The sequence below is a fragment of the Lissotriton vulgaris genome, chromosome 4_1, assembly GCF_964263255.1.
Source record: "Lissotriton vulgaris chromosome 4_1, aLisVul1.2, whole genome shotgun sequence".
Lineage (NCBI taxonomy): Eukaryota > Metazoa > Chordata > Amphibia > Caudata > Salamandridae > Lissotriton > Lissotriton vulgaris.
In genome coordinates, this window is record NC_141691.1 from 1,835,480,673 (window position 1) to 1,835,508,216 (window position 27,544).

Consider the following 27,544-nt stretch of genomic DNA (forward strand, 5'->3'; position numbering starts at 1 on the left):
GTGCATTAGCGGCGCAAGGGCTTGTAAATTAGCAGGCACCCTTGTCACACTGTGCACATGTGTGTGTGTTGTTGACATGATTAGTATTGTACTGGAAGGGACAGCTCTCAGCACAAAGAAATGCAACGGCAGAGTGCTAATCTTTTTTATGTGTGCAGTGGAAGGCTGCACACATACAATACTGAATGACGAATAGAGTCATTCAGTACTGGCATACCTCCCTGGGAAGTCCTACATTAATGAGGCCTGCCATGGCGTACACAGTTTAGCTAATCTTTGAATGTGTCAAAACAAATTTTACTGGTTTGGAGCAGCAGTTCTAATGTAAAAGGTATAGCTCCATGATGTTCACTCTGGCTATGCTGTGCTTTGTTTTGGCTTGCCTGACCCTATACTTCTGAATGCTTCGCATGTCCCGCATGGTGGCTTTGCAATGCCATATAGAGGTGATTTTGAGGCCATAGCCACTGGAACTGTTCTTGCATATGTCACTGTAGTTGTACATTGCTTTTGTAAAAGAGGCCCAATGTTTGTCACAGGGGAGCCCACTCACATGGAATGCATGTAAAGATAGCGTTGCATGTATACTTTTTCATATATATTTAAAAATGTTGAATAATGAAGTTGAACAGGAAAAGACTATTACAGCTGAAATAAGTAATGAAAGTTCTCAAGATAGTGGTCCATGTAGTCATGATCCTCTTGAACAACCAATACTGGAAAATGAAGCAGCCATTGCTATGCATGAAGTTTAAATTGCAATGTGGTACAGCAGGTCTGAAAAGTAAAACGGGGTGTTGAGTCTATGATTGAGGATGTCAGAAGTTAATGTCTGTGATAATTTCTGTGTACCTCCTCCGATAAGGTGCAACCAACTCTAGGTCCCAACAGTGGAACGGTGCCTTGATCCCACAATGGACGATGTTAGAACTGCGTCTGAGAGCCGAGATGAAGGTACTCCCTTCGACCAAGTGCAACCAACTCTAGGTCCCAACAGTAGAATGGTGTCTTGATCCCACAATGGACGATGCCTGATATTACCTGCTGGTTGATTTTCACAGATCTCCCTCTGTTGAGGTGCAGCAGACTTCGTGCTTCCATAGTTAACTGCTGCACATGATTATTGGGCTTGGTTGACCGCATTCGCTGGACTACACCGAAGTACAGCAGGTCCGAACAGTGAAATGAGGTCTTGATTCTATGATTGAGGATGTCAGAAGTTAAAGTGTGAGATGATTATAGTGTACCCTCTCTGATCAGGCGCAATGAACTCTAGGTCCCAACAGTGGAACAGTGTCTTGATCCCACAATGGAAGCTGTTAGAACTGCATCTGAGAGTGGAGATGAAGATACTCCCTTTGACTAGGTGCAAGAAACTCTAGGTCCCAACAGTGGAACGGTATCTTGATCCCAGAATAAACGATGTCTGATACAACCTGTTGCTTGGTTTTCACAGAACTCCCTCTGTTGAGGTGCATCAGACTATGTGCTTCCGTAGTTAACTGCTGCACATGAATATTGGGCTTGGTTGACTGCTGTCACTGGAATAGACAGCGGTACAGCAGGTCCGAGCGGTGAAACAGGGTCTTGATTCTATGTTTGAGGATTTCAGAAGTTAAAGTTTGTGATGATTTCTGTGTACCCCCTCCGATGAGGTGCATCAAACTCTAGGTACCAACAGTGGAACGGTGTCTTGATCCCACAATGGACGATGTTAGAACTGCATCTGAGAGTGGAGATTAAGGTACTTCCTTTGACCAGGTGCAACCAACTCTAGGTTCCAACAGTGGAACGGTGTCTTGATCCCATAATGTACGATGTCCAATATTACCTGCTGCTTGTTTTTCCCAGAACTCCCTCCGTTGAGGTGCATCAGACCTTGTGCTTCCGTAGTTCACTGCTGTACAGGATTATTGGGCTTGGTTGACTGCAGTCTCTGGACTACACCGCGATACAGCAGGTCCGAACAGTAAAATGGGGTCTTCATTATATGATTGAGGATGTCAGAAGTAAAATTCTGTGATGATTTCTGTGTACCCCCTCCGATCAGGTGCAAGCAACTCTGGTTCCCAACAATGGAATGGTGTCTTGATCACACAATGGAAGATGTCCGATATTACTTGCAGCTTGGTTTTGATAGAACTCCCTCCGTTGAGGTGCATCAGACTCTGTGGTTGTGTAGCTAACTGCTGCACATGATTATTGTGCTTGGTTGACACTAGTCGGTGCAGTACACAGCGGTACAGCAGTTCCGAACAGTGAAACGGGGTCTTGATTCTATGATTGAGGATGTCAGAAGTTCAAGTTTGTTAGTATTTCTGTGTACCCACTCTCATCGGCTGCAACCAACTCCATGCTTGGAATCCAACGGTACGTGGCTGTGAGGCATTAATGAGTAGTGCCTCTGGCCTGCACTGCAGACAGAAGTGTTCACAATTCAGATCGAGTGGTGATTGTTTAATTATAGAATGCAGAAGTCAAGTAACTACAGCGTCTATTGAAATATACATATTATCCTTTTAGTATACTTGCTTGAAGACATTTTTTTAAATGACTTATAGGTTTACTACAATAACCAAACACTGAATAGTCTACACTGTGGACAGCAAAAATCGGAATTTGAATTGTTTTGATTTATTTATTGCAGATTTTTCTGCAATTTATGTTGTGTTTTGTGAAGAGGAAGAGAGAAAAAGTATTCATGAATATCTGTGTGAGTACTGTCTTCAATTAACACTGCAGACAGCAGTGTTCACAATTCAGATCGAGTTGGTATTGAAGATGAGGTAGTCCTGTAGGAAAATACATTGCTGCTGAGCTCTCTGTCCGCAACATGCATACGCATCAACACAGGCTCCTCACATGCTTTTTGTTGCCTCGTGTATAACAAACTGTGTAGCTCAAGTCCACCTTATGTAGCTGTGGGTCCTTGGTGCCAGTTTTCTCTGGCCTACACTGCAGACAGCAGTGTTCAGAGTTCAGATTGAGTGGCTATTGCAGATGATGCTGTGTTGATGGCAACAGATATTACTCCTAGTACGGCCCGCCCGTAGCACGCATCATCGCTGGCTGTGCACATGCTGAATGCTTTTGATGGGGCTATCTGAGTGCAGTAGAACTGATGGACCCTTTATGATACAATCATTTTGTGTATTATTTCAGATCTATTGTTTATGTCTCAGTGTACCACAAGTTGTTCTTTTTTACGATAGAATATTTTTCTGTATTATTTCACATCTACTGTTGGTACCTTACTGCAGCGCAAACTATTGATTCTTTTATTATTGAATGTCTGTGTGTGAACCAATGATTACTGTTGTAGTTGATGGTAGCAGAAAATATTCCCTGAGGGCTGGTTTACACTCACTCCACACGCATCCACCACAGATGTCACTGAATATGGGACTCTGGTAATAAAAAAGTGTCGAGCGCACGTGCCTGGACCCACTTCCACTATCTGTGTGCGTGTGTTCATCATTATTTATGCATGATACTGCCCCTGGGCCGTACTACATTACATTGTGCTGCGGACAGCGTATGCAATCATTTTACCTCTGGTAATGGGGAAAACTTTGGTTATGTAACTTTTAGGTGTATGGCTATCACAGGTGGAAGGCTATTTACAGACGATGAATATTGATGAAGATAATGGTTGCATGTTGTGTGTAGTGTAACATATGTGTACATAGCAAAACATTTCAAAAAAGCTCTCTAAGCAGAAGAGGTGTGTCTCATTAAATGCTGTAGAGATGATGACTAAAATGGTGGCATTTTGCAACTGCTACAATGGGAAAAATGTCAACTAATGAAATGCTTTTTTTTAAGGTCAAATGGCAATCGCGCACTCAGCGCAAGGAGACCGCACCCAATGCAATTTTGAGACAATATATTTACTATAATATAAGCTTATTACAGTTAGAAATATATAAATGTTTAAAATATTTTAGATTATCGCTTGGTCTCATATACACTTGAAAGGTATTTACATATACCTTTGAGACATAAAAAAATGAGGGAATGGTGTATCCGGCGCGACACCATACGTCTATGATGTAAGACAGGGCCTGGCAGCATGCACTTGTCGCATACGCAACGCACAGCGGGTGCGATCCCATATGTATAGAATTTAATGCGCGGGTTGATACTGTGTACCCGTCGCATACCAAATAAGCAGCTGGCGTGACCTCGTATGTATATGTTGTTATGGGGACGAGGTTGTGTTGATGGACCTTGGTAGACTATTGGTACAGGACTTTAGTTTTCTCAAACAAAGAGAAAAAATGATATACATATTTTTTGGGGAAGATATAAAATATTACATAATTTTTAAAGTTAAAAAAAGAATAATAGAGTTGCAAAAAATTGTAAAACAAATTAGAAAAATTATAGGTTTTATAAATATTAAAAAATGAAGATAACATTTAAAAAAACCTTTGAAATTCACTGAAAAACCATAGGTTTTACAGACATTATAGTTAGGAATTAGCATTTAAAAAACCTTAGAAATTCACTGAAAAAACATAGGTTTCAAGGACGTTATAGTTAGTTGGACATTTCACTCATACAAAACAATAGAAATTACCCTGTTATACTTAGTGGATTTGACTATAAGTCGCACACCCACAGTGCACTGCTGATGACATCACATATCACATCGCTCATGACATGGTCAGTGACATCACTGATGACATCTCAAATAACATCACTGATGATAAAACTGATGACATCATCCAGTGAATGTGTGTTTCTGTAAAATTCAACTATTTTTCATATATATCTTGAAACCTATAGTTTCTTAGTGAATATATATATATATATATATATATATATATATATATATATATATATATAGATAGATAGATAGATAGATAGATAGATAGATAGATAGATAGATAGATAGATAGATATAGATAGATAGATATATAGATATATATCCAACAATCCTTTGTCAATGAACAAATTAAACTGAGCCCAAATCCTTAGTAGCGTGGTTATTTAATAATCCATGTGGCAAAAACCGCCCACCGCATTTCCGAGCAGCCGCTCCTTGGTCACCTAGGAGCGACTGCTTCGAAATGCGGCGGGCGTTTTTTGCCAAATTTATTTATATCATTTGTAAAGCGTCTGAATCACCCCAGATGGGGTATCTCCGCGCTGACTAACGCCTCAATCACTACCAATATTTCCTTTACTTCTCATCTTTGCTTTCGACAATGGCCTGTAAAGAAAAAGGGAAGCTGATGTACGGTAGAGACATTGATAAACATCTGAGAGTGTTTAGCTCAGACCTCCATGCTTGAATATTGTTTTTTTGAAAGGAACTCAGGTGGACGATTGAACTTGGACCGGTACATGCAATAGTGAGGAATAAGCATACAGAGACAATTTGTTGATTGTGAATTAACAATTAATGAAGAACTAATTGATAGTCCAAGTATCTTTGTAATACATAAAAAACATTTAGAAACTAGAAGGGGAGCTGCTGTAGTAAGATTGCAAGTTGATGAAGATTATTTAGTCTATGTGTTACTCCTTCACATTGGGATTTTGATTGGGCCATTCCGACACTACCCAGAGCCTTAATTCCCTACAGTAGAATGTACTCTCTTTCACAGCATGAGAAGTAGGTTCTGAGAGAATAATTTGATGAAACCTTGAGGAGAGGCCTGATTCTCCAGTCAACATCTCATTTGGTAGCTCCTTTGTTCTGCGTTCCAAAGAGTCTTGACAGCCATGGCCTTGCATTGATTATCACGGATTGACTAAGATCACCATAACTACCATTACTCATTTCTACTCTTCAAGGATACATTTGAGTTTAATCAGGGTGCTAAATATTTCATAATTGTAAGATTACCATGGAGCATACCATATGGTCTGGATAAAGAAGGGTGATTAGTATAAAACAGCTTTTGGACACCCTTGGCAAGCATGAATGTGAGGCCATGCCCTCAGGCCCTTCCAATGCTTCAGCGGTTTCCCTGAGATTCATTAATAGCATATTATCTGGCATCCTAAACCACTTTCATGTAGTATGCCTGGATGAAATCCTGATTTTCTTTGCTTACCTTCCAGAACTTCAAGTCCATTATTTGCTCCCTACTTCTACGTCCCAGGAAAAAACATCTATCCTGTAAAGTTGAGAAGTGCAAGTTTGAAAGAACAGAAGCAAGAATTTTTGGTATTGTCGCTCTGGGAGGTCATTTTCTATGGACCCTCTTAAGATCTCTCCCATCTTGGACTTGCCGACTCCTAGATTCACCAAGGATACCCAGAGTTTATTAGGACTGACTAACGTGCATAAGCAGTGCATAAAGTACTTTGCTGACATGTGTGGCCATATATCCACCACTTTAAAGAAGGAGAATGTAGCGAAAAGTTTTAGTTGGGCTCTTAAAGCCCATGAGGCCTTTGTCAATTTTAAGAAGGCTTTCATCCAACCTCTTTTCTCAGAAAACCAGATCCATCCAGGACGTTATTGTTGTTACTGATGGTTCAGATTGTATTGTAGGAGCTACTTCAGCTCCAGGAGGAGAACATCTGGAGCATCCTTTTTTTATCCCTCCCATGTTTTGAATTCATGTGAAGCCACAGTATTCGGTTCTGGAACACAGACTGTTGGCTCTCAAGCATGCTTATATGCAGGCAGTGGCAGCATATTTTAATGGGAAAACTTGAACTAATGCAGGAGAAAAGTTTTAGAATGTCCATTGAAATAAGACAAATATGTGCTGCTCCACTCTTGCAAGAAATGCTTACTTGATGAGATATCCATTCTGTAAGTTATGTAGCTGTAGACAATTGAAAGTTTGCAGAACTACAAGAAGTGGAAAATACTTTGGCGTTTTGATGTCTATGTTATTTAATTGGATCAGAACATATCAAACCATATCAAATCAGGGACATTTGTATAGCGCACACATCACTCATAAAGTCTCATGGCCCTTGCAGACAGCTCTGATAGAAATGCTAGCTTAGTTATCAAACAGCCATGACTTCAGCTTCTTGCGAAAGCAGCTATGATCAGGGATGGTTCATAAGTATGAGAGCATTTTGTTCCAGGATGCCGGTGCAAGAAAGGAGAAAGACCTGCCTCCTTTTCTAGCAGTGTGGATTCTAAGGGGAGTATAGCAGCATAGTTTTTTTTACCAGTATCTCGGGCCGTTTCCATACATATGCTTATGTGTCAGGCAGAGGGTTTTAAAGAGAATTCGTATTTTTGTTAGGCTCAACTTTTAAATAAACTCTGTGCCTTCATCTACGCTGGATTTGTGTGGTTTTCCTTGGTCGTTTTTCATAAAGAGCTTTGGGAGACTGCTGCTGTTATATATATATTCCAATGGATATTCTAAGACTTTTCTCCCTCATTGGACAAATATGTGTTGAATACTCGAATATGTAACTCCCCTCACTTTAGTTTGGAGAAAAACAGCGAAATTGTATTGAAAAAGATTTTTCTAAAGTAATTGATTGCGTTTTTCTGCTCAATAGTTTTTGCATTAAATGTTTTTCATATGTGCACCTGCTTTGAAATAATTATTTGTTCCATGTAGGAGGCTTGTTCAGTATATGGTGCACAACTGTTGGTGATGCAGCCTGCCCTGAGTCCAGGCAAACCTTAGTGATAGTGGAGAGCTCCCTGATAACCAAAGCTCTCAAGGGGCTGCTATGAAGAGCAGCTAAGGGTTATCCAGGAGTTTGTAAAGTGGGTACATTTAGCACACAAGTCTGATGTTAACACAGGAAAGAACCACACCAGTTTTAGAAAAATAAGTAGTATTTATTACAACACCAAGCACTAAACTACTTTGATACATCTCCTACCCGCAGATATGAATACACATCAAATACACTAGGAAAACAGGTGAGTAAGCAGATTAAACACATGAGCCCCTTTAGGGGGCAAACGATATACTAAAAAAAATAGGGTCCTAATTGAGACTACCACCTACGGATCAATAGCTCAGGAGAAGCACGAAACCACCCAAGGTAAGTTGCTAGTATTCCCTAGACACCCACGTGCACATTGGGGTGGTGGCAGTCAGGTTTGTAAGGATAAAGGACCCTTTCCAGAGGGTCCAGAGAAAACCTGTTGGAACAAGGAAGGTTGGAGAGCACCCCTACCCCTGAATACACAGAGAAGAAGAATACCTACACCAGGGAGTGTGGGTGCATAGGTGTGAAGTGGTGTACGGACCACCCATTGGAGTCAATGGGGGACTTCAGCAGTTCATCTGCTACAGTGACCAGTGGACAAGTTCAGTGGAACCCAGGTGTGAATTCTGGATGAGGAGCATCTAGGGAGACAGGAGAAAGAGTTGAAACTACCCAGAGTTATCCAGGCGGTGCAGAGGCACAATGACAATCCTTCCCAGTGGCACTTCTCTGTAGCCTGATGCCTTGAAGATGCAGCTGTGGAGTTCAGGCAATGCTGTAGGATCTCAAGAGCCATCCATGAGCTGTCTTACACTGGTCAACGAATGCCAGAAGGGTCAGTGGGCAGCAGGACCACCAACAATCCATGACAAACGCAGCAGACATGCTGCAGGATAGAATGCAGAGATGGGGACCAGCACGGTCCACGGACCTCACCCACTACAGGTAAATTAGCGCCGGACCTCAGCATGCAGGACAGCTAGCAGGAATTGATAAAGACTGCAGAGAAACCCTCTGGCAGCAGGCACGGGGAGTAGCAGGAAGGCCCCAGCAGTACACTGAAGATGGAGACCCACGTTGCAAGAGATGCAGATGGGGGCGTTACCTTTGCAGCTGTGTGAGAATTTAGGCTGCAGCTTCTTGGAGTTCGAAGACCTGTGGACTGAAGAGTCAGCAAGTCTTGGCAATGGAAAATGAGGTACACCTAGGCTCTGTTCCCAACAAGAGATTACAGTCTTCCAAGTTGCACAGAAGACAGGTCCAAAGTTGGAGGGACACAAAACAACCACCTGTGTTGCAGAGTCTTGGAGAGTCTGTGGTAGTCATTGTCGGGGTGCTTGCGGGTGCAGGGGAGTGACTCCTTCACTCCAAGGGAGATTCCTTCTTGCTGTCCTTGATGCACACAGAGTCCTTGTGACTCTGAGGGATGCGCGGAGGTTGCAGGATCTTTGCAAAGTATGGTGACAAATTTGCAGTAGGAGCCCTCCTATCAGATGCAGTCTTGTCTTTGGTTCCAACTAGCCCAGCATCAGGGTCCAGAGTCCAGCTGCAGAAGAGTCTAGTGGAAGAGTCTTGCAGATGAAACTTGCAGAGGAATCTTAGTCTAGATGAATCTAGGGCCCCACCCTCAGAGGAGCCCTTAAGTAACCCAGGAAGGGGGTTGGACAGTTTCTGGAAAGACCTAGCTATCGGGGGGGTCAGGGATGCTACTCTGGTGGACTAACCAGTCAGATGCTCCTAGGGGCCTCTCCTCTGCTTATCTTATTTACTAGATGGCAGAATCAGGCAGCCACCTGGTAGAGCTCGTGGGCCTCCTTGGGGGAGGTGCTGGACAGGGGGGTGGTCACTACCCTGTCCTTTGTGTGGTTTCATGCCAGAGTGGGAGCCGATGGCTCCTGCACTGGAGTAAACCAGTTTATGCAAGGAATGCACCAAATGTGCCCTTCAAAGCAGTCTGAAGGTGCTCGGAAGCACCCCCACCCTAACCCAGAGACACCTAATTCTATGTAAAGGGCATAACACTTCTTTTCTACAGGAAATCCTTTGTTCTGCCTTCCCCAGCCTGATTTAGGCTCAGCAGTAGGAGGGCAGGAGAGTGTCATGGGTCAGCGGCAGTACTGGCTTGCATGCACACCCTACAAGGCTACACAGGTAGGCAAGGAGGATCCTCTAATTAGCCAACCCCCAGCACACGGTCTCAGGCAAATAACACTGGAAATGGTGTTGTTGCATGATTCTACCGTGTTTGATACCAAACATGACTAAATTCAGAGAAGCCATTATGTAGGTGGACATCTCATGTTGACCAGTGTCCACTACATACCTTAAGATGGATTCCCTGCACTTACAAAGCCCAGAGAATGGAGTCTGGGGTTTGTAAAGGTGCCTCTGCTCTTGCAGGGGCATTCTCACACCTACAACCATACACGCTGCCTTGGACCTGAAGGGCCTACCCTAGGGGTGACTTATAGGGACCAAGTGCAGTGACCAGGATATAAGGTGAACATTATATCTGCGTGAAAGGTGCATGCACCATTTCACACAAGCTGCAATGGTAGGCCTCTAGACACAGTCTACCTGGGCTCCCATGGGTGGCATAATACATGCTGCAGCCCATGGGAGACCCCTGGTGTACCAATGCCCTGAGTACCTTAATACCATCTACTAGGGACTTACATGGGAACACCAGTATGCCAATTATGGAGTGTACAACGTATTTACCAACTCGACTCAATTTCGAGGAGAGAGCAACGACACTGGGGTCCTGATTAGCAGGGTCCCAATGTACTACAGTCTAAACCCACTGAACCAGGCAAAAAGTGGGGGCAACCATGTCAGAAAGATCCTATTTTTCTGCTTTCTCTGTTGATGCATTCTTCATTCTTTAATTTAGTTTGATGTGTAGTTGACACCATTCATGTGTCTAAAATTTTATTTAAATGATCCTCCTGGTTGTGCTTTTCTTTTCAGCAGTTTATACGCATGATCTTGCATGCACAAACACGTGCAACTATGCATGTCAGTGCACTCATAAGTATTTGTGCGCATAAAAAATTAAGCAGTCACTACAGATGAGTAATTGCACATGTTTTTACTTGGAGTTTTTTTGGCCATGCTGCATAGCATGAAGCTAATATGTCCCAAAGGCCAGAGACATTGGCTTTAACAATGCTGGTTTCACATGTCTCTCTTAAAACTAGCCTGTCATCATCACACTGCCCAGATTTGACGCCTTAATTGTAGACACTGCTGTATGGTCTCCACCTGATGGTGGAATGTACACATTACTCAGAGCCCTCATGTAACTTCTTGCTATCCTGAGTGAAGGGGAGCAATGACCAGGCAATACAAAGGAATCCTAGAGACTGGGCTCTGCTTTGTAGGAACACCTTATAATTACCATTTATTATTAGGAAAGTGTTTTAGGGGCTTATGCTTGACTGATGGGCTCCAGCAATGTCTCGGAACTCCATGTGCAAAGCTGTGTGGATGGAAGAAATGTAGTCATACCGGCAAACCTGAGCTGTAATATTCGGATCATTAAGTGATTCGGATAAATCCAGATTTCAGCGCAATTATGATTCATTTTCCCGAGTCCATACAGATACTATGGAAACGGGGATTATCCCTTATTGCATTCATTCCATGTTATTCTCATGGGCTACATTTCTTTCTGGTTTAATAACAGTTTGGGTCATTATTCCAGTTTTATGAATTCAAAAATGCGCTTTTATTTTATGGTTGTTCAGTACTTATATCCTGTGCTGCTTTTTATATTAAATGTTCCGAAAATAAGCGCTGATGTGCTTTATCCAAGCGTGCCATGATTCTATAGTAAAATGGTTAATTGCCTACGATTGTGCTCTGTGTCAGCTCTCAATCCGCTCCCTCTGAGAGTCGGTTATGATCGGACACTTGAATGAATGAATGAATGAATGAATGAATGAAAGGCATTTATATAGCAGCATAGCTACCCTTAGGCATCCCAGCGCTGTAAGCACTGCCATCCTCTTCTGTTTGCGACTCGCACTGGTTCCTTATATGTGCATTTTGATTTGCAACGGCAATTACGACTGTAGCATACCTTTTTGATGTGCAAATTCGTAGCCTGCATTCACAAATCAGCTGTTCATCAGACCCCTCGTGAAAAAATACATACACAGGGGCATATTATCAAGGGGGTTTATCTCCGCTTTTTTGGCTTTAAAAGCCAAGAAAGCGGAGATAAAATGATCTCCCTATTACCTAGCTGTCGCTAACACCAGTTAGCGACAGCTAGTAGGAGATAGCGACCATCTTGGGCCCCACTTTGCATGTCAGTGATATTTATCACTAATGACATGCAAAGTGGGCGTGCCAAGATGTTAGCGACTGGAAACAGTCGCTAACATCGCTATCTCCTATTACCAACTTTTGGAGATATTCGCGCTAAGCGCGAATATCTCCAAAAGCTAACACCTGACCTGAGCAGTTCATAGCCATGTTATCCAATGGGAGGTGGATAACATGGCTAAGAGCATTAGCTCGGTAATGCATGAATATCGCTGACTTTTCAGCGATATTCATGCTTTGCGGCGATTTTTATCGCATTTGCGTTAAACCTTGGTAATACCAAGGTTTATTTGCGGTAAAAATCGCAGCAGCTGAGCGGTACATTTTTGTCTCTAACCAAGCAATAGCGATAATTATCGCTATTGCTTGGCAATATGCCCCACAGTTTGTAACTGGGCATCTTGAAATATCTCCTGGGTTTGCCGTTTAGAGCCACTACATTTTCCATGTAGTATATTTTTCTAAGGGTCTGAAATGTCATGTAGTGGCTGTCCACTTTGTGGAAGTTGCATGGTGACTGTTGCTGTGCCAACACAAGGCAGCCTAGGTCTAAGGAAAAGATACTACAGCAACTACGGGAAACCCAATGAGCATGGTGAAAATCTAAATAATTCTTGCATAATAAAAATTACTAACATTCTACACACGGTCTATGGCACAGCCATGCTACAGGTCACCTAAAACAATCTCTGGGAACAATGCAGTGTCCACTGAGTTAGTTAGTGAATTGTGTACACACTGTACTTTCAGATCGGAAGCTGCTAAAACGGATATATTCATAAAGATAGGTGCAGAGGCACATACTCCTTTGTCGTTCTGGATAGCCTTGCCCTACATCATGGGTACTAATGAAAATGTTCTCAAGGGCCACAAAGTACAATCTTGGGTGTGGTTGAGGGCTGCATCGATGCTGGTATTCTCCAGGGAGAGAGGGTGGGATGGAGGATTATCAAGTCATGAAATAAACCACACTTTTTTCAAAAATTACTGGAGAATGCTTTCTTCTTTCAAATCTTTTTTTTTGCACATTTTGCACACAAGCCAACATTTTCAAAGTGGGAGATTTAAAATGAAAAACTATATTTTTCCTGTTGGCTTATATTGAAACAGAGGGAATTTTAGACAGGCAGTCCCTAAACTATAGCCATTTTTTCCTTAAAAAATTTAGTCTCCTGTCTGAATGAGGTATAGTTGAATGCATGATTTTGCAGCAGCCTACCTTACAACTGTGTGTAGCCTACATATTTTTGAAATGTTGTAGCCTACATCATACTTTGTGTAGTTAATGTTTTTTATGAATGATTTGCACACTGCGTACTTTTATAGGATGCAACCCAATAGCACTACGCATACACACCACACTTCCCCAGTGCATCAACCAGGATTGAAGTCAGTTACACACATAGACATCTAAAGTCTGTAGCAACCCTGCTAAGTGACACAGATCCATGTGGCATGTACCGGCCGGGTACAGGTTTTTTCTTTGAATTCTAGGACTTGTAGCATTATGTATTACATCAGGGCCGGACTGGCCCTTGCGGCACCGCGCAATTCCCCGGTGTGCCGCACTTTGCCAGGGCCGGTTTTGGTTCCCAGTCCGGCCCTGTATTCCATTAGAAACCAGTAGTGCAAATCAAATAATTAGGAAAAAGTCTGGACTGGAACAGTACATTGTATTTGGACTTGTGAAACTTGGCACTTTTGGTAGTAATCAGACTGTGCTTTCCAACCAAAACAATACATTTTCATTAATTAGTTTAACTTGCATTATTTTTTAGGTAGAACCTAGAGCCAGCGTGCATGCGCTGCTCTGTGAAGCATTTTGTAATCCTTCTGGGCAGTTTGAAAACACCCACCAAAACGCCCACCGCTTTTAATTGGCTCTTTGGTCTGCCTTTATAAATGCCATACTTTTCGTTGGGGAATACAGTATTGTTGTCTCGCCTTGTGGTTGTTCTGTTCCCTCCCTTGCAACCCCCCCTGCTACATGGATCCTTTCAAAATTGGCCATATTTGGTAGTAAGCGCACAATTATTTGTTTTGTGTGGGCTTGTTTCTGAATTTACTGTTGATTTACCTTGCTCCTGCCCCCGTTCCCGCCATGTTCACCATGCTCCCGCCCCCTTCCTGCCGTGTTCACCATGCTCACTCCCGCTCCCGTTGTCTGCATTTTCTTTGCTCCCGCTCCCCTCCCGCTGTAATTTTGGTTGCAATTTTCTGCGTTGAAGATCATAGCCGGTCGCAAGCAGGTGGTCCACAGGTGCTGTGACCTGCTTGGAGGAGCAGGTCATGGCACCAGCCGAGTCTACTGCCCTCACCCTTTCCATTGCAGTGGCCCATGAGCCACCTTCCCCTAGCCCCCCCTCCACGCCACTGTTTATATTGAACTATGTTGGACCGTGCACTGCCCTTCCCCTGCCATCATCTCCCACAGCAGGCCCCTTTATTGTTTACGGCGGCCAGTAGTGCTTTTAATGGGTAAGTCCCAGCAATTTTATGGCACTGGCATGAAAGGCTTGCAGAGTGCTTTGATAGTGTGCGAGAGACACTTCATTACAGGGGAGGCCTAGTATAAAGTTCACAGGGGGGGTGGGGTCTCGTGAATAGCGTCCTCCTTGCAGGGTGTTCTGAAAAACTGCTCTGCTTCCGGCCACCGTGACCCCCCTGCTCCCCCACATACACACTTGCCTGCCCAGGTTGCCAAGGGAGCGTTTCATGTTTTCCGCAGCCTCCTGCGCAGGGCCTAGTAGGTCACCGCGTGGCCGGACTGTCGTGCTGATCCTTTAGTCAGCCGGGAACATCAGATGATGTCCCAGAAATGTGCTGTGTGTGGGAGGCAGGCAGAGGCAACTTATCATGCCACTGTTTATTTATGGCAGCCAGTAGTGCTTTTAATGGGACAGTACCATTTTACAGCTGTGTAGCAAGTAGTGCCAGCTGCTTCGTTTAGGCCTTTTCACAGCTGTGAAGCAAGTAGTGCCAGCTGCACCGTTTAGGCCTTTTACAGCTGCGCAGCAAGTAGTGCCAGCTGCATCGTTTAGGCCGTTAACAGTTGGGCAGCAAGTAGAGCTGTTTCCAGCTGCATTGTTTAGAACTTTTACAGCTTCGCAGCTATTAGTGCCAGCTGCACCTTTTAAGTTACTTTTCCGTGGAGACAGTTCTGATTGAGTTGGAGTCCCGCTGTAGGGGCAGCACCATTGACACTATGGTTTCAGGGCATTTGAATCCCCCTCTGATATGGCCAGTTGGCCTGGGAGATTTGTAGGGCGCCAGGCTCTTGTACATATAGGTTGGTGCTAAGGAATGCTTTTCATGTAGTATGTTTTCTGCAGCCTGTTCTGAGTACCTCTACAGGTGGTCTTAAGATGACGAGGCTATTGTGCATATTTAGGCTTTGCTAGTCAGATTCCGCTGCACCCTATGCTCTTTGCCCCGAATGTTAGTGATCCTCAGGAGCTTAGGGTCCAATAGTAGTCTGTTGAAATCTTGGGCGTACAATGCGGTTGGTGCCGAGTGTGGTACTGTGAACAGCCTGGTGTTAAGTACAGTGTTCACCAATGGACACTGGGTGTTCTTTTATATTCTGCTCTACTTTGACTATGTTTGCCTTGTGATGGTTCTGAAAGTGGTCAAGTTGGTCCTATCATTTGTAAACAATTCCGTTGTAAATTTAACTAGTGTCAGGTGGCATCTTGTATACCTAGTTGAAGGGCCCAACAAATGCCCACCTCTCTTCCCGGACGGCACATTAGTTCTGATATCTTCACATTAACGTCTGGATTATGTGCCCCCTTTATGCCCTTTTATTTCTCTTCTCCACCGCTTTCCCAGTAACACCCTTCTCTTATCCCCCCCACCCTCCTCCACCTCATTTTCCCATCATGGCCACCACTCGAGTTAAGGTTGGAAGTAATTGCTACAAAATCATTTATCCTCCCAGACTGACTAAAGCTCCAACAAAACGAGTGAAGCATAAACCTATTGAACATTTCCCGGATTCCCTTTTTGTTGATCAATATCACAATAGTCGTTTTGGGAGGCTCAAAAACGATTTCATTTTCTTCACTCACAACACCCCCTCTTGGTCCACCAGCTTATACAATTCACTTAACGTCACCTCCTCCTCCTCTATCCCTCATGGTTAAACAACTAAAAATGTTCCCTCTCTGTGCGTTTCAAAGGTTACCTCACTATCTCACTCTATAACAACGGTACAGTCATGATCCAAGGCAATGACACCTGTTTCTCGCTCTTTGACCACCTCTTCCCCTCCTTACTCCCGTCCTCTGCGACCGGGATTTCCCCTGACTCTCCTTCTAGCTCCACCCATTACTCCCTTTCTCCTCCTCTGACCCCCGTACACTCCAATTGGCTGCACTCTCGAGAATCACAGGTCGGTCCTCTTCCTTCCCCCTCCCCTGTGACCTCCTCTCCTATTCCTCCCCCCTCACAGTATGCCCCCTTCCACTTCACTGCAACCTCACCGCTAGCTAATTCGCTCCTCGTCCAATCTGCACCATCCCGGTACTCCAATCTCTTCTCCTCCCCAATTTTACTTCCAGTCACCCCCCCTTTTTAGTCCACCTCTCCTCCAACCTTCTCCCCTACGCTCCCCTTATCCCTTCTTCCATCCCTCCAGTCCACCACCCCCTCCCCTCGTTATTCACCCGGATTTCTCCACAACCCCACTGCATCTCTCTCCTCCCTCCCACTCCTCCAGCAATGCTGTGCTACTCCCTTTCCCCCCCTTGGAAGCCCTTTCCATTTCCCTCCCTCGGGTCCAGCAGTACCACTTCCTTTCTTCAACTTTCCTTAATCTCAACCCCCCCCCACTCTGCCAGATGCCCGTTCCCTCAAAGCCACCTCTCCTAGCTGACATGTCCTCCACAACTACCTCACCTCTTTTCCTCCCAAACCTCCTACATTCCCATGACTCCACACAGTCTTCCCCTTTCCTTGTTCCCTACCGCTGTGCTCCGCACCCTTCTTCCCCTAAAGTTGTCCCTAATTCCTCTCCTTCTTGCAACACCAACAAAGTCAACTCTCCCTTAACCTCCGATTCACTAACCCCAGCTCACAAACCTCCACCTTTCCCCATTTGTGAACCCTACACCCCAAATCACCTCCTGTCCCCCACCTATCCCTGCCTCCACCACCAATTCCACCCCCCCCCTGTTTCCATCGAGCCACCCATCCCTTCGTGCTCTGCCTTACTCTCTCTGGAAAATAAGCTAGGTTCTCTTGTCACCTCCATCTCCCAGCTTACAGCTGCAATTTCACTATTGAGCACTAAGATTTCCACCTTTCCTCGCACCTCTACTCCTCCCCAACTTCCCACGAGATGCACCTTGCCCCCTCACCTCAATATAGCCAAGCTCAACCTGTCGTCTGCAAACCTCGTTGACACGCACAAGCCTTTGAACGCCGCCCTTCTTCAACCTGCATACCCGCGCAACCCTACTATCTACACTATTCCAACATCTCCTCTGTCAGAACCAAGCATCCACCTAAACCCTCCCGAGTACCCCCACACAAGCACAACATCCCGATCACCCTTCAGAGTCCAAGTGCCCCGTCACCAAAACAGTCCTGACAGAGCTGCGCTGTCTGCTCCACAACTGCAGATCTGCAGTAAAACACAAACCTGAAATCTCAGATACCATCACCCATCACAATATTGACATGCTCTTCCTCACAGAGACCTGGTTCAAAGATACATCGCACTCTATTTTTGATCTCCTATTACCGTCAGGCTATTCTATACTTAGGAATGACAGAACTGACAGCACAGGGGGAGGTGTTGCAGTCATCTTTAGAAACTCCCTTCAACTTAAGGCCTTTCCTATCAGCTCCTCCCACACCTTTGAATGCCTTTCTCTTGAGTTACAAGTGCACCACCGTTTACCCCTCAGATTCCATGTCATTTACCGCCCGCCTCGTAGTGGCCCCTTGTTTTTGGAGGAACTCACTGACTTCATCAGTGACCAATACTCGCGAAGTGACAATCAGACTTTCATGGGTGACTTCAATCTCCAGTGGGGCTTACCGCAAGACTCTTCCGCAAACTCCCGGGACACCTTCCTTCTCTGCAAATGATCTCATCCAACACTGCACAGAATCAACACACTCTAAGGGCTCAATCTTGGACCTTGTTATATCTAAAGCAGGCATGCTTTTCATCACTACCCCCATTCATGTAGATTGGTTTGACCACCTCCTCATCCCATTCTCTATTCAACTATCACACTCTATAACTCTTGGCCAAGCCAAGAGGGCTATCTCCTGGTTCCGTGATGCTAAAAATATTGATGTGGGTCCCCTCTGTGAATCAGCTTTGTTATCACTTCCAAGGCTAGATCTGAACCTAGATGTTGATGAACTCACCTGCCAATGCCTCACAGTTCTTGCAGTTGAAATCAATAACGTCGCTCCACTCAAAAGCAAAAGGATAAGGGCCACCCCTTCAGCACCTTGGTTCAACAAATCCCTCTATGAAGAAAGGAAGCAGCTAAGATTCCTGGAGAAACAATGGAGGCAAGTGCCCTCCACCGATCACTTGTCCACGCTTCGCTCCGCAAGATCCAAGTACCACAAGCACATCTGCCTTGGGAAAGCGGAGCACTTCAAAACCCTCCTGGACTCAGCCAAAAATAGACCCACACTGTTCTCCCCCTTCCTCAAAGTTGGAGGATTCTGCAAAGAGAGCAGCGGATTTCGCTATATTGTTCAATGAAAAAGTGAAATCACTTGTGGATCAGGTCGCTCATCCTACCCCTCCAGAGGAGTGCAAATCCTTAGCCATTTGGCAGAACTTTGACTCCATATCTGAAGATGCCCTTCTCAAGTGCATCCGCAAAACAAAGCCCTCCAACCATCATCTGGACCCCATCCCCAGTGCCATTGCCATTGACTTATATACCCTTTTCCTCTATTACTGGACCACTCTGGTCAACCTCTCCCTCTATCAAGGCTCCCTTCCTGTCTCCTTCAAAACTGGGCAGGTCACCCCGCTGCTTAAAAAACCAACTGCTGATGCGTCTGACCTTAACAACTTTCACCCCATCACTAACTTACCCTTTCTTCCGAAGATTACAGAAAGATGTGTAGCGAAACAACTCTCTCGTCATATCAAGGACAATGATCTTCTTGACAATTTCCAGTCTGGCTTCATTCAAAACTGCAGCACTGAAACAGCCCTGCTGCAAGTGATTGATGGCGCGCTGAGGATCCTCGACTCGGGGGGGTCATGTCTTTTAATTCTCCTTGACCTTTCTGCAGCCTTTGACACTGTCAATCACAACACCCTCCTCAACATTCTTCAACAGAGAATGGGCATGGAGGGCACTTTGCTTAAATGGTTTGCCTCCTTCCTCTCTGATAGATCCCAAATGATCAAAATAGCGAACAGTCTTTCATCTCCTGTGGCGGTAGGTCAGGGTGTTCCTCAAGGCTCTATACTTGCACTCACATTGTTCAATCTCTATTTAGAACCACTAGGAAATCTCCTAAGTAAATCCAGGATCCACTATCATCTCTATGCAGACGACACTCAAATCTACCTCAAGGTTGCCTCCACTCACGATCTCTCTATCCTAAACTCTACTCTCGACTCCATTCAAAACTGGATTTTTACTCATCAACTGATTCTGAATCCCTCCAAAACTGAATTCCTCCTCTTCTCCTACTCAATCTCTCCTCCCCCGGTGCAATCATGGATGGATCAGTTGAATCTACTTAACACTAAGCCCATCATTGCCGACAGCGCAAAATCTCTTGGTGTCATACTCGACAAAAAACTCAATCTAATCTCCCACATCAATTCCATTGCAAAGTCTGCTCGATACCATCTGCGCCTTCTTTTGGGAATTCGTTGCTTCTTCCCGGAGCAGGACCTTATAACCCTGGTGCAATCGCTGGTCCTCTCCAGACTTGACTACTGCAATTCTCTTCTTACTGGCCTCCCCAAATCCCACTTGGTCCCCCTTAAATCTGTTTTCCATTCAGCAGCTCGTTTCATTTATGGGGCCAAAAGAAGCGACCGCATCACACCGATGTTAGACACCCTTCGCTAGCTTCCCATCGAGGCCAGAGCTATCTACAAAACTGCTTGTATCACCCACAAAGCCTTGCACTCTTCCTCTCCTAGCTACCTGGTGAATAAACTGAAACTCTCTGGAGGATTTAGACCATCAGGTAATGCAGAAAATCTTCTGCTTGAACCTCCCACTTTCAAGAAGGAAAGAACAATGGCCCAATCCTTTTCAGGCAACGCAGTGAGAATCTGGAACACCCTTCCGCTGCAGCTCCGGACCACCGCCTTCTCCAAGGCCTTCAAAACGGACCTCAAAGTTCTCCTCCTCCAAAGACACCTCCAAAAGTAATCCACGTCCACTCTATTATCTGAAGGAAGACCTCCCTTTACTGAAAATTCTATTCTCCTTGACTATGGAAGTGCCTTCCCAGTGTATTCTTGTGGTTGGAGTGTTTAACATTCATTGCTGTTTTATCCTTGTACTTGTGTTTGGTACTTTTTGTAACTTGCACACACCACTTTTCCCTTGTAACACACAGTATACTACCTCGCACATTTTGTTTGCCTTTGATACTTGCAAGAGTGCCACTATTGCCTACGTTACGTTTATTCTTGTGCCTGAGTGTCTAGCATATTTTGCAGTATTATACCTCTAACTGTATTTTGTTTTCTCTTGTAACCTGCACACTTGTCACTTTTTTCTCCTGTGCACTTTTTGCTACCTCATGTATTTTGTTTTCTCACAATTGTCACTTTTACCTCATGAAACTTAACGTCTGCTTTTGTAATCTGTTCACGTGTAATGTTCTCCTCGTGTATCAGTTCTGTTCCTTTTGTGAAGCGCTCTGACGCCTTTGGTTAAGGTCCACGCTATATAAAAATGCATAAATAAATAAAATAAATAAATACCAGCACTTTTCGTCATTATATTTAGCGGATACACACAGATCTCTCTCGCCTGTTGGCAGTGTGGATGGCGATGGAGAGAAATAAACCGAAGGCTGAACCCATGTTTCAGGGCGAACAGTGCTGTGTTTTGTTTTCACAGTATACACGGATCTTGACTTGTCAGAGTGCCACTTTTGGAAGGAGTATTTAGGGTTGTATGGGGAAAGCAATGCTCTCCTTTGAGACTGCTCCATCTCTGCTGCCTGGTAATAAAACGTCTGTACCATTTTGGGGTATTAGGCACCCTTGGCGAGGGACCAAACTTCCTATTTGGAACTGCCATCCAGCACTGCTCTTTTGCTCTATTGTGAGTAACATTTGAGCAAGCTGGGTGCTGTGATGCCGGCATAAGCATGAGGTGATGACTAATGCACGTCCACGACGATCGGATTTCTTGTGCAACCGTGCCTAGAGACCTGGGCAATAGATAATGGGGAGTGTTGCTTTGGCTCCACTGCATCTCCCCTGTCTGCACCTGTTTGCTGGTGTCAGGCCCATCGAAGTGGTACTGCTCTCTGTGTAAATTGTACTTTGTTTTGAAGTTATTGTGTTAGATAGGTAGAGCTTTCTCATCCTGTCTATAACGATAACCATGGTGGAGTGCTCGTTCTATCCCTGATGCTCTGAAGCTGCCTTGAGCTTCTGTTCGGTCCAGTGACTAAAACTGATATGTGCAACATGGAGTTTTATTTATCCTTTATTGACCCAGGAGCTAGAGATATGGTGTATTTGGCAGAGTTGGCCTTTACAGAGAAAGCAGACCTCTCTTATAATCTCGCCTTCAGGCCTGGGTTAACTTTGTGGTCTTGGACATATTTATTTATCTTATTTTGCTTTCTCAAAATAGCAGGATCCTAGAAACAAGTATTCATTTTTATAGCATTCTATTGGAAGGTAGATAGTTTTCAGACTCAAAGTAATAACATTTGGCTTCTAACCCACAATATAAAAAAATCACTTTTTACCTGTTTTTTTCAGTTATTGTTCTCCTGTGTGTATCCAGGCATTCTCCTGTCTTTTGAGTTTGAACAGTTTTTCTTACTACTATGGTTGTCCTAAAATAAATAAATACGTTTTCTTTTTCTTGCTTCCCCCCTCTGCCTCTACTGAGGCTGACCAATGCAGCTTTTGCCTCATTTAAGCTAAAAAATCTGGACTTCGAATAGTGCGCCGCCTTGGCATTTTGCTTCTTCTATCCATACATTACACCTACAACAAGCCAGGACTATTGGCTTTGTCAATGGTTGTAAGTTGCATAGCAGAAATAAGCAACAACTATGGCTTGATTGTATATAATATTTAAAAAGTTTTCTTCCTGTGGGCGAGGTGGTGGAGCTGCGAGAGCAGGTTCGGGCCTGACAGCGCAACAGCCTGTGAGTCACACAGTGAATATATCATTGTGTATTGTAACTGATGCTTATTTAAAGGCCACCAATATCTTAGGCCGAGTTTGCGCTATATAAAACAGAAAAAAGTGTCTCTTCGAAGTTGCATAAAAACAGTGAAGTGTGGTGCTACTACAGGTAAGTTATTTATTGTTTTTATCCTGAGGGCAAAAATGGAGAGCCCAATAGGGACCCATCCCAACACCTACTTTTAAAAACTGCCGGCTAATGAGCACTGGCAGGACCAGGCCCGCTTAAAGCCCTGCCCCGGAGTATCAGAAATGCTGTGTTTGATCAATTAAAAAGGCATGTTGTCAAACTGGATCTTCGGCTCCCGTTGGACAAAACTGCGAAGTAGAACAACATCTTTTAATAATAATTTCAAATAAACATGCTCACTCTATCCTTCATAGTTTAAAAGAACTTCTATTGTGTCGCCCCGTGGCAGGTTTTCTGCCAACTCAAATGCGTGGCCTTGTTTGGCTGTGCAATACATGTCTCACTAATGAACAGGCTTTTTAGGTCGAGCCTAGAGTCAGCCTACCTCTTGACAAACACTTAGAAGGTCCCAAAGGCGAGACCTTTTGGCTATGCCAATGCTTGTTTCTTTAAGATACTTGCATCACATTTATATGCAGTTTCCTTTAGGTTAAGCACCAATAAAGTGTCAGAATATTTTTTTAATTACCTGCTCACCCAGTCCCCACACTTACTAACCCATTTTTTTATACTTATGTTCACAGTTCCCATACACAGCCACGGATCAATCAGAAAAGTCTTCACCTATGAACAGGACTTCCTACCTGCCAGGAGAAGCTAAAGTAGCTGTAGAAATAAAGCCCATAGCCAGAAGAACGTAAAGAAATGCATCAAAGTGACATTGTTTTCTTTTTTCTGATTCTGGGTTTTGTTTCTACAATGAGTTCAGCTTTTTCTTTTAGCAGGGCTGCCCTGAACATACAATAAGCTGAACTAACTATAAAAAAAGAAAACAAGAACCAGAAAACGAGCTTCCTTTGTTAACAGGAAAAAAGGGCACTCGAGCAGCTCGTTCCCAAGGGAAGGTTTACAGGTCACAAGGAAAGATCTGCCAGGCTGCCAGCAGCCCGCGGGCCATACATTGAGTGGATGCCAACAAACAGTAATGACTCCTGAGACATAGAAGATAAGCGGCAACCTTACAAAATAGCACCAGATCTAAGATGCACCTACAGCACACTGTGTGTTGCAACCACCAGAGTGTAAATAAACTACGCAGTTGGCAATGTGTACCTTTCCAACAAGCAAACTCGAAACCGTCGACGTACAGCACACTGTACAACTACTCTGTAGCCAAAAAGACATGATCTTCATGACAGGCAACAATCTATTTAACAGGCTCTTAACTGTTGTAACCCCTGCTCAAATAGAATGCACCACAAACAACTAAAAGCACCACACGGGCATACTACTGGCAGGAGAGCACTGTACAAGAAGCGGTTAATGCATGTGTAGCAATGTGTACTGACCTGTAGAGCTCGGATTTCCAGTGATCTTATTTGGTTGGTTGTAAAGGGCCCTGGTGGGGCTGGTGTCCCATCTGTAAAGGACCTCCCCCTTGTGCCCTGCCAAAGGCGACAGCTGCAGCCAGAGGAAACAGACAATGCCATCTCAGCCACGTTCTACATTACCTCCTCGTCCAGTCTTCCTCGCCACAGTAATCACACATGAGCCTCCGGCTCCACACAGAACTCCAAGTATAAAAAAAAACAGCGCTCTAGTCTCCCTCCCCTCCTCCAAGATGGCCCCCAGTGGCTCCAGCCAATCCCATAAAGGGACACAGAAGCACCAACACGACCTGTTCTTTTTTTCTGCACTTCTCCAAGTGCTGTGTTTTTCCCTGCTGGTCAGGTGAGTGGGGCTGGGTTCCTGCTTTAGCAGTTCCCCTTGTCCTGTGGTATCTAGTTGGGGGATGTTGGTTTGTGTTTTGACTGACTTATGTTCCATTTGTTTTGTCATTCATTGTGCTTCGTTTTGGTTATGTCTTGTTTCCCCCTTCTACTGCCTGGCTGCCTCGTGTCCCGCTTCAGCGGACTTGCGTGGTTGTCTTTCAACGGCTGGTTTGTTTATGTTTTGGGCGGGACGCCTTGTGTCCTGTTTGCCGTTTTTCACTTTCCCGGCCGCGCGTCCTGCTGAGCGGACGTTGCACGGCCGGGTGCGGGCTCTCTGGGAGCCGGAGGCTTCCTTTGTGTTTCCCTTACCTGCTGCCGGTCTCCGGTATCCGCGCTGGCGTGCTTTCTTGACTCTTCGTGTTTTCTGCGGAGCTGGAGACACGTTAGGGGGTGGAATGGGCTCGGCGCGCTGCGGTCTGTGCCTCGTTTTTCTACGGCGGCGCGCGGCTCTTCAGGCTGCTTTTGTGCCTTCGGCTTGGTTCGAGGTGGGGTTTGTTGGGTTGCTTAGCAACCTCGGATCCTACTTTACCGGGCTGTTCTTCGTTTTGCCTGTGTTTGTTTCTTTGGATCATTCACGTGGCTGGCTGTCATGGATCTTTCCTCTGGTCTGGGTGTTCCTGATCCTTTGGTCGTGGCTTCCGGTTCGGGGGTGCATGTTCCCTCTATGGATATTTTGCAGCAAATGATTAATTCTGCTGTCTCGGCTGCGTTGCAGGGTCACGTTCCTGTCCCTCCTCCTAAGAAGGCGAGGGTTGATGGCGCTGCTGCTGCTGCTGATTCTGAGAATGAGGAGGAGGTTGATGTCAGAGGTCGCTTTGTGCAGGGTACCGACCTGAAGGAGGTGCTGGGTCACATTCGCGATAACTTGGTGTTTCCTGCTTCTGTGGTGCCTCTGGAAGACGATCTGTTTTCGCAATATCATCGTCCTGAGCCTGAAGGTCCTGGAGAATGAATGGAAGGATGTGGACAAAGGTTCATTTCCTCGTTTTTTGAGTAAACGATACCCGCTGCAGGATTTTGCGGTGAAGTACCCTGCCTCTGTGAAGGTTGACTCATTGTTGGCCAGCATGTTTTCCCATGGGACTGTTGTATCAGAGGATTCTTCCCCTGCTGACCCAGTTGACCGTAAGGTGGATGGTGCTGTGAAACGCACTTTTGCGGCTGCAAATTTTTCTATCAGGGCTGCGGCCTATTCGTCTTACACTATCCAGTCATTGCTCAAGGATTTTCAATCTCTGTCGGAGTTGTTGGACCAGGGAGAGGATGTTTCTTCTAACCTGGCGATGATGGAGCAGCAGGTTCGTCTGCTTTCGGATGTCTCCTTTGATTCACTGGGGGCGGCTGCTTCAGCGGCCGGGTCCTCTGTGGCTGCAAGACGTCAGTTATGGCTCAGTTCATAGAAGGCTGATGCTGCACAGAAAAACTTGCTTATGAAGATCCCTTTTTCAGGGGTTAAACTTTTTGGTTCGCCTCTAGACGAGATGGTGAAGAAGACGGCGGAGGATCGTAAACTGCTTGCTCCTGAACGTCCTGGCAGGTTCCGGGCCTTTGGTTCACAGAGGTCTTTTGGTCCTTCTAAGAGGGGTCGGGCGGGTCAGCCCTTTTGTGGTAGGGGACGTGGCCGGGGTGCTCCTTCCTTTGATAAATCCCGGTTCTCTGGTACATCTGCCTCCTCCGCTCCTGCTTCCAAATCCTGACTGGATCGCTCCTGGTGTAGGTCCGGTTGGGGGTCGACTGTCTTGCTTCATGGACTCTTGGCGGGAGACTGTGTCAGACCAATGGGTGCTTCAAGTGATTTCAGAGGGTTTGCGCATTGGATTTGCCCAGATGCCCCCCGACTGTTTCAAGGCCACTCCTTGTCCCAGGGATCCTGTGAAAAAGTTGGCGCTTTTGGAAGGCATCGATTCCATGGTGGTCAAACAGGCGGTGATTCCTGTGCCCTGCGATCAAGTGGGAAAGGGGGTGTAATCCATACTTTTTCTGGTGTCCAAGCGCACCGGGGATCTTCGGCCTGTGATGGATCTGAAGTGGGTCAACACTTTCATCCCTCACCAGAAGTTCAAGATGGTTTCACTTCAGTTGATTCTTCCTCTGGTGTTTCAGGGCGATTTCCTTGCGTCAATAGACTTGACGGATGCTTACCTGCATATTCCTGTTCATCCGGACTTTCAGAAGTTTCTCCGGTTTTGCGTAATGGGTCGTCATTACCAGTTCCAGGTATTGCCTTTTGGGCTATGCTCTGCTCCCAGAATCTTTACTAAGATTCTGGCTCCTCTTATTGGATATTTACATGGGGAGGGCATTAGTGTTTTTCCGTATCTGGACGACATTTTAATTTCTGCTTCTTCTCTTCCAAAGGCGGAGTTACATGTCCAGAGGGTGTGCCATGTCCTGGAGCATCATGGGTTCCTCGTGAATGTGCCGAAGTCCTCCCTGGTTCCTGCGCAGGAATTGACTTTCATTGGGGCTCTATTCAAGACTCAGTTGGGGATGGTGTTCCTGCCCCCTCCCAGAATTCTGTCCCTAATGTCTGCTGTCCGTGCCCTGTTGGTGGGGCATTCTCATCCAGTGAGCCTGTGGTTGAGGGTTCAGGGTCTGATGTCTGCATCGTTGTTGACGGTGCCGTGGGCTCGCCTCCACATGTACCCGGTGGTGTCCCACATTTTGTCGCATTGGGACCCCTGTTCCCTCGATATGGGTGTTCTGGTTCCTATGTCGGAAGCTGTTCGGGTGGTCCTGAGTTGGTGGTTGGTCGACGGGAATCTGTCCAAGGGCCGTCCCTTTCTGATTGTTCCCACCAGAGTGGTCACTACCGATGCCAGCCTGCTGGGGTGGGGTGCAACTCTGGGGGTTTCGACGACTCAGGGGGTTTGGCCTCAGTCGATGTTGTCATGTTCCTCCAACTACAAGGAGTTGAAGGCTGTCCTTCTGGTTCTCTTGGATTTCTCGGATCTTGTTCGGGGTCACCACGTGCAGATCCGGACGGACAATCAGGTTGTCATGTCTTATGTGAACCATCAAGGGGGGTGCAAGGTTCGCTCCCTCAGTTGCCTCAGCCGCCAAATCTGTTGTTGGGCGGAGTTGAATCTGGAGTCCCTATTTGCGATTTACCTGCCGGGAGCAGAGAATTCTGTGGCGGATTGTCTGAGCCGGGTTTTTCCTTCCATGGGGTCCTTGTCCCTCACGCGATGGATGTTCAGGAGGTTGCAGATGATGTTTGGGTATCCGATTGTGGACCTGTTTGCCTCCCAGGACAATGC

The 27,544-nt window shown here is 45.4% G+C and overlaps 1 pseudogene; it reads right to left on the minus strand.

Moving 5' to 3' along the window:
- The window catches only part of LOC147724597 (uncharacterized), a 90,208-nt pseudogene extending 63,719 nt beyond the window's left edge, over nt 1-26,489 (minus strand).
- Between the last annotated feature and the right edge of the window lie 1,055 nt (nt 26,490-27,544).